Source organism: Prionailurus viverrinus, chromosome D3 (assembly GCF_022837055.1).
Source record: "Prionailurus viverrinus isolate Anna chromosome D3, UM_Priviv_1.0, whole genome shotgun sequence".
Classification (NCBI taxonomy): Eukaryota; Metazoa; Chordata; class Mammalia; order Carnivora; family Felidae; genus Prionailurus; species Prionailurus viverrinus.
In genome coordinates this window covers 13,710,236-13,718,688 of record NC_062572.1, presented here as the reverse complement: position 1 = coordinate 13,718,688, position 8,453 = coordinate 13,710,236, and positions in this window count along the sequence as shown.

Here is an 8,453-nt window from a genome sequence, read left to right as displayed (position 1 = left end):
GTACTTCAGAGAACAAGGAGAAGCATGGATACTGTGAAGCTAGAGAGAAAGCAGGACCATGCGGTTGTGAAGAATCATTGTAACCTTTACCCCAGAGCAGTGGGAAATCACTGATAGGTTTCAAGCAGGGGGGGTTGAAGGACTCCTGAAAGTATCAGTAGGAACAGGGCTGCCTTCCTTGGGACTGGGTTTCCAAAGCTGCCTGGAAGAAGCCTCCAAATGCTTGCAAATGAAAGGACACACTCTCCAGCCAGCCTGCTTTCCCCAACCCCTACACAAATGCAAATAATAATTACGCAGCCCAGAATGCTCAAAGGGAACATTTGGTCTTGGTTTGCAACCCCAAGACCCACAAATTCCGGGAAGAAACTAGTAAAACATCAACCTTGAATTTCACCCCTGACTCCAACCTCTTTCCTCTACGAGCGTATGTACCTTGGACCTGCGCTCATGGTTCACATCTTTGTTGGCTGCTGTTTAATTTGAGGGGTGAGGAAGTGATAGGGGGCCCAGAGGGCTATTTTAGGGAGCCTCCGTTCCTAAAGCATGTTGAGGAATTCATTCATCCTTCCGAATGTCCGCAGTCACACCTGATTCCTGGCGCAGATTCTTCCCCTTTGGCACAGCAGAACTTGGCAGGGGCTGCTGCGTCTTACAATTTGTTGTCCTGTTTGGCTTCTTGAATCCCACCCCACCCTTGTTCCTGTTTTGTTCGATTTCCTTCCTCTCTTGTGCTGGGATTATTCCAGTTATCGTGGGAAAAAAAGGCGCAGCGTTTCACTCTGTCACCCACTGGTTGTCTGGGTCCCCAGAGGTAGCACATCCTGTGACATCTGGCACAGAAGGAGCCGGCCGGTCTTCTCCGTTCCTGCTCTCCATTCTGCACGCCTGGGTCTGAGTGCCATCTTCATTTTCTGGCAAAATTCGTTAGCCTTGTTGAGACGATAGTTGGTAATTAGTGAATCAACGATATGTAAACTCCCATAAGTTCAAGACCATGTCTTGTATTTATTTGTTCAGTATCCCTGCCGTGCCTAGCATAAAACAGCATTCCAGGGTCATGTGTTGGTTGAGTGGACAAATCCAATATTTCATAGGTGAAATGTTTCTTGGATCCCTTCCTCCCTCTGCTGCCCCAGGCCCTCGTCATCTGTTTCTTGGGCCGTTGTAAGAATTTCTCATTTCACCTTCCCACCAATTCCCTAGACTTTTCAACTCTTTGAGCCCATAACTTCCACTTTTTGGCTCTAGTCGGTTTGGTGGGGCTTCTAGCATTTGGATTTTCCTGGACTACGTGCGGGTGAGGGTGCAGCCCGTTCTCACCCATCTTTATATCATCAGTGTCTCTAACAACACCTAGCTCTTAATATACATTTAATGGTCTATGCTGAGTGAGTGAATGAATGAAAGAACGAATGAAGGAATGAAAAGGAAGAACCTCTATAACTCTGCCAGCCTTCAGCTCTCTCTAACACCAGCCAGGCTGAATTCATGCAAAATTCTTCTAGCTCATCATTTACCCGCGGTCACCGCAGAATCTTCCTCAAAGGAAGGATCCAGGAGAGTTGCAACATTAAATGAGTCTGCGGAATTCTGCATACTCTTTCCACGTTTTGAGAGTGACTGTGTACTTCAGCATTTAAAAGCATGTTTAGAAACCTTTAAAATGGAATTTTCTCTTTAATATGGAATTTCTCAGGGTGCCTGGGTGGCTCAGTCGGTTGGGCGTCCGACTTCAGCTCAGGTCATGATCTCAAGGTTCAACCGCTCGAGCCCCACGTTGGGCTCTGTGCTGACAGCTCAGAGTCTGAAGCCTGCTTTGGATTCTGTGTGTGTGTCTCTCTCTGCCCCTCGCTCGCTCACACTCTGTCTCTCTCTCTCTCTCTCAAAAATAAGTAAACGTTAAACAAAATTTAATATGGAATTTCTCTTTAATATGGAATTTCCCAAACGCATTTGACCACGGGAACCCTTGTTTCTCAGGGCATCTTCCAGAACTAGTCTTCCAAGTCTTACAAGCTAGATATGTACACCTGCATCCTTATTTATAACATATAATGACACAATGCCTGATGCCTCAGTAGAAGTCCCCTAGTCCCTGAATGCCTGTTTTGGGTCATCTCTAAGAACAAAAGATCAGTCCACAAAAACGTGCAGACACGCACAGAAGTGGATATCTCTTCGAGGTCCTGATTTCAGTTTCTTCGGATATATACCCAGAAGTAGGATCGCTGGATCCTATGGTAGTTCTGTTTTTAATTTTGTGAGGAATCCCCATACTGGTGTTTCATTTTCATAATGGCTGCAACCATTTTACATTCCCATCAGCAGTGCACGAGGGTTCCAACTTGTCTACGTTCTTGTCGACACCTGTTATTTTTTATTCCTCTGAGAGTAGCCATCCAAATGGGTGTGAGGTGATATCCCATGGTGGTTTTGATTTGCATTTCTCTTATGATTAGTGATGTTGAGCATCTTTTTATGTGCTTGTTGGCCATCTGTACGTCTTCTTTAGAGAAATGTCCGTTCACGTCTTTTGCCCATTTTGAAATCTGGTTATTCGGGTTATGTTGTTGTTGAGTTGTAGGAGTTCCTTATAAATTCTGATTATTAATCCCTTATCAGGTACACGATTTACAGATACTTCCCCCCGTTCTGTAGGTTACCTTTTCACTCTCTTGATTGCGTCCCTTGACACAAAGAAGTGTTTAAATTTGATGTAGTCCTATTTGCCTATTTATGTTTTTGTTGCCTGTGCCTTTGGTGTCCTACCCATGAAATCACTGCCAAATCCAATATCCTGAAGCTTTTCCCTTGTGTTATCTTCTAGGAGTTTTTATAGTTTTGAGGTCTTTATTCCATTTTGAGTTAATTTTTGTATGTGGTATAAGGTGAGGCATTGAACTTCATCCTTTTGCATGTGGACATCCAATTTTCCCAAGTGTTGAAGAAACTGTCCTTTCCCCCATTATGTAGGTAGGTAATTACTGATTTTTATACCAAAGTTGAAAAGCACAAGGATAGTAATGGTCGTAGTGAAGGAGGGTATCTGTTAGCATTATCTGGACCATACAGACATCTTTCAACTAACTCTCCTCCCCAAATCTGGTTTGTCTGGGAGTAGGAAACATGGGGACCAGCCAGGTGAATGTTGGAAAAGTTCCTAGTTGATCTAATACATACTCCTCTTATTCCAGTTAAAAACCTAGAACCAACAGAGAAAAGAAATCCTCATCTTGGTTAGAATGGCGACTGTACAAGGTAGAGACACCTTGCCCCACGGGTGTCCTCTTTCCAAACACTGGCCTCTGTTCTTCGTGGGTTTTCTGAAAGCAGGGCACACCTGTGCACCATCCGCAGGCTTGCAGACCCGCTGCCCAGGTACTGGTGAGGAAGTGTCAGCTGCCCCGTACCCGGGCTGGCGGGGGAGCATCCCGAACATCTGCCTGCAGTCTGCACGCCCATTTGGATGGCCGTCTCGGGGGAGAGCGGAGGAGGGGCAGCCGGAGGGAGGTGGGGAAGGAAGGACAGACAGCTCATTTGCGTGGCAGGCAGCAAGCGCAGATGTTTGTGGCGGCAGATGGCAGGCTGCAGCGGAACCCTCCACAGTACCCCCCTGGCCGACAAGGGGACATGAGAGGGAGAGAGAGGCTGGCCAGGCTCCTCTGGAGCTGCGGTCTTGAACAGCAGCGTCCGCCTCTGTGTACTTAGTGTATACACGTGCTCCTCCCCTCCCAAGCATCGATCCAAGACCAAGGGCATATGGGCCTCTTGGAGAGCCGGGTCTAGCTGCAGGCTTACTAGTGCTCTTAAACACTTATGGTCGCGGCATTGTGTGGCTGCATTTCCGAATACCCACTCAACCTGAGCCTGCCAGGCTTTTCACATGGGCCACTGAGTGGGGGAGGAAGCCGCCCAGGGCATCTGGCGTTTCCTCCTGGAGGAGACTGCTGCATGGGCTGGCTGCTTGGCCCTTCCGAACCGGAAACCAAGGCCCCTTCAGATCAGGTGGAGGAAGAAAGAGGCCCAGGAATACCCCCGCCTGGGTGCGGCAGAGGCTGTGTTCCTTACTCTCAGGGGAAGCCTTATTCCCTGGCAGGCAGTGGTGGAAGGAGGGGTGGAGGGTGGGAGGTGAGCAGGAAGCAGAGCAGGGGCGTGGCGGGTACCACCGCCACCCTCGTGTGCTCACGGCAGAGCAGGTGTTTCCCCAGGGACTCTGCTGGACTTCAGAATCCTCAAGCCGGCTCTTCGGGAAGCTACCGCCGGCTGGCTGGGGTTGACCCTGGAGAGGGATAGGGAGAGCTGCCTTGTAGGGTTCCAGTCCTGGTGCTGCTTCGGTGGCCTCTGTGTCCCTGGAGGAGTCCCATTGCCCTCGGGATTTCAGTTGTCTCAGCCGGAAGAAGCAGAATAGCCACTCCACGCTGGACTGAACCTTGAAGAGGTGGGTTGAGAAGCCACGGGGCTGCGAAATGGCTGGGGCCCAAGCTCAGAGTTCACTGCTCCGGAGCTCTTTCCCAGCCTTAGTGTGGAACCTGGGCAAGTGGAAGTCACCTACGCTAGACTGAAAGGGAAAGTGCAGAGCAGGTGGGCGTATGCCCGACGTCACGAGTGACCGGGGAATCGCAGCGGCGACAATGAAAGCCAATCCCTGATTTCAGCACTGTGCAGCGTTAGGTCCCTCCGCTGTCCTAACCACTCTGTGACGTAACCAGTAGGATCCTTCCTTTTGGACACACCATGAAAGAGACTCAGCCAGGTTGAGTAACTCGTCCACACGGCTGCTGCTTCTTCTACGCCTGTTACTGCTACAGGGCCAGGATTGGATCCCGGGCAACCTGAGCTCAAAGTCCGAGCTTCTAACCCCTCTGCGGTGCTACAAGACAAACCAGACTGACAAACGGTGGGTTCGTTCATTGAGCCCCGATGAGGCTGTGGTGAAGGACCCGCACCCAGTTACCTCTAGGAAGGACTGGAGGCCAGGACTGAGCGACAAGTTGGGGGCATTTTCCCCTTGTCCGTGTTTATTTTGTAGTGCAGAATATGATTCCACGTTACTTGGGCTCGTAACTCATTAAACAGAGAGGGAAACGTGAAGAGGGTCAGGGAAGGGAACCAAACATAAAGAAAGCGGGAAGGTCCTCAGAACCCAGAACCACTTCGAACGTGACCTCTTGGCTGCCAGAAGGCAGCAAGCCTGCGGGGAACTTGCACTTTCTCCCCCGCGTGCATTTGTTCACTGAGGACCTGCGTGTGCCAGGCACCGTACCGGGCTCTCTGCTCTTTCCATGCAAACCCAGGTGCGTCCTAATGCTCCGGCCCCACTGCCGCCTCCCGTCCGGGTGCCTCTGTGGCACTGAGGTCATGGCCACGCACAGGGAGGAGCCAGTTCACCCCTCGGCTCTGATCTGTGATGGGCTGTTCCTCCAGAGCAGCTGCTGCAACAACATTTACTTTGTACGGCGGCCAAGAGAGAGGGAGAGAGGGAGAGCGAGAGCGCGCGAGCACGAGCCTACCCTCTTCCAAAATGCTTCTGACAAAATCTGGCACTCCTGGTCCTCATCAGAATGCTGAACTTTGGAACAAATTAACATTCCACAGCCCTCGCAGGGAAGGAGAAATTCAGCCGAGACATGCTTCAGTTCACAACCACCACAAAAATAGCTTCTCCCGGGGAAGACACACTCTGCTAACAAGGTCACTTTTGTTTGGCTTCCCCTGCCATCTGGCTGAGTGGCACCAGGGGCTGGATTTGGTGCCGGCTCATTCTGCCGGGAGTGGATGGGAGCCGGGTGGCGCTGCAGAAGGCTTCGCAGCCTCCTGGCAAAGGGTGCCGGCACAAAGTTACCTTCAGACGTCCCTCGGCGAGCACGCGGGCAGATGGAGCCCCGGTTTCACCCAGCCCGACTCTGCTCTGAGCTCCGAGCGTGCAGAAGGTGTGACACCAGCAGACAGCAACAAGCAGGTGGGAATCAGAGGAGAGCGACAAACACGACAGGATGGGAAAGCTATCTTCGTCTCGAAAAACATTCCAGAACCCGATGTAATGCTCGCTCCGGAGCGTTGGAAGTCTCAGTTCCAGCAGGCGAACAAAGAAGCCTGATTTTGGTTTTGTGGGTTTTTTTTTTCCCCCTTCTTTCTTTCTTTTCTTTCCTTTTTCCCTCTTTCCTTGTACTTCCAAGATTCCACCTCCATCAGTTATTGATCGGGGGTGGTCAGTAACCTGCCTTGGCCTCAGTGTCCTCATCTGTAGGATGGAGATCCCCTCACAGACCACCTGCATGGTGATGTGTGAGAAGAGGTGGGGGCAGCCGTTGCCTGGGGGCGCTCGGCCGGCTGGGGCTCTCGGGGAGCTGGGGCACGGGCAGACCTTTGTGGCCCAGGAGGGCTTTCCTGCAGGCAGTCGAGTGAGACCCCCCGACCGTCCTCGGCAGAACTTCCACACGACATAAACGATCTGCCCACAGTTACTCTGTAAGGCGTAGACCTCAGACTTGGGCACAGCGTTCGGATTACAGAGATGCTGCTGCTTCTCCTCTCCCAGTGATTTCCAATCGTTCAAACCAGGAGACTGTGAATATGCGCAAGGGGTTCACGACCTATGAAGCCGTGCACCTCCTAGGAGAAATCCAGGGGTCCCTGTTAATTATGAAAGGATACCTGCCGGGAAAACAAACAAACATATGAACAGACAAACCTTTTAGTTCGTTAAACAGAGCGGGAATGCAGGAATCCTTAAAACGACCGAAAACTTCCCTACTCTTAAGCCAAGGAAAATAAGTTCGTTAGGGCATCTTCTTCGAGAACTCCCCCCCCCCCCCCCCCCGACTGCAATAAAAGACCCATAAGGAAACTTGGCTTTCCAGGTGAATTGAACCTGGTCTCCGAGGAGTGAGAGGTGAGGAGTGGGAGGTGCGGGGAGGCTGGCGAAGGGTCCTGGGACTCCCTGCTGTGTCGCCGCTGCCCCCTGGGGAGAGGGGGTGAGCAAGGAGAGCCGAGGGTCCCACTGTCGCAGATAGTTCCTGGACCAGAACGGAGCTCTGACATCTGACATAGGATTGAAAGGTTGGTAAGAGCCCTGAGGCCACTTGTGAGCACTAATTGGTATTAGGAGTGAGCCCCTCTCTGCTTCTGGGGCAGGGGCTTGTCCCGCCCGCCCAGTTGCATGGATGGAGACACCTTTGCACTGCCCCCAGCAGGGAACATGGGGGGCAGGCCGCTGCTCCCCTCGGGCCCAGGCCCGGTTCACCTGCTCCCTTCTTTTGGCCTGCCTCTGCCCTCCTGCCTTGGTAGCCCTCCCCCCCCCCCGCCCCCCGCCCCGATCTCAGACTAATTCTGTTTACTCAAAGGTCTCCCCGAAAGCACCTGCTCTTCCGTATCCATGCAGCACATACTTACTATTAACTGTATGCCAGGCAGTGTGCCCGACTCTTGGTATAAAGCAAAGGAGGAAAGAGACAAGGCTCTTACCCTCAGAGGGCTTTCAGTCTAGTGGGGAGCTAGACACTGAACTCAAAGAACGGAATGGGGTAGAATCGGGGGAAGAGACTGACTTTCTAGGTCAAGAAATACAGGCCATCAGAACATCTCGAAATAGGAAAAAACTCTGGTGGCTCCAGAATTTTCTACCCCAAAGATACATACTAATATCTTATCTTGAAGCTAAGTTTAAAATAGCACTTTACACGCCTTTGGGGAAATGAGAGTCGTCTCAACCAAAGACTGCGTGACAGAGTTGCTCACGGAGATTGGGGCTGGTGGCTAAAGCCTACATGAGGCCCTCCTGCACCCCGCCCCTGGGAAGGAACTTGGACCCCGCCACAAAGGAAGGACAGGGAACTCATGGGCCCGGAGGTCACAGGCCGAGGTAGAGCGAGCAGCGTGCGATGAGAGGAGGCAGGGGAGGCCCAGTCGGGAGGACGGAGTTTCTGAAGCGGGACTCTTGGGGCGCATGTAGCAGGATTATCTCAGGGGCTTGTTGCCAGTGCAGACGCTTGGGTCCCTCTCAGGCTTGGAACCTGCTTTATGGGCAAGCACCCTAGGGGATTATTTGAAGCACAGGGCTCCACAGTCCACGTGGATGGCTTTCTGGATCTTACCCTCGGTGCAACAGAGGCCACTGGAGGTCTTGGAAAAGAGAAACAACGCATTCCAGTTTTAGAGACGTCCTTCCTCTCGGGTAGCAACCGAGGGAGGGAGACAGACCCTGAGACGGCCAGGACAGAAGTCCATGTGCCCCCTTCATCTCTTTGCTTCCCCACCAGTAGTACCGGGTGGACTAGCTCCTGACCCCAGTGGCCAGTCCCAGGGCACCTGCCGATGCCCCCTGGTCACCTAGACCCTCATGCAGTGGCACGTGGATTGACACTGGCCCTTGAATTGTCCACTCCTCCTTTAACATCTCACACAGTCGCTCGCTGTCACCACAGCAGTCGGTTGCCCAGGGCAAACTGCCA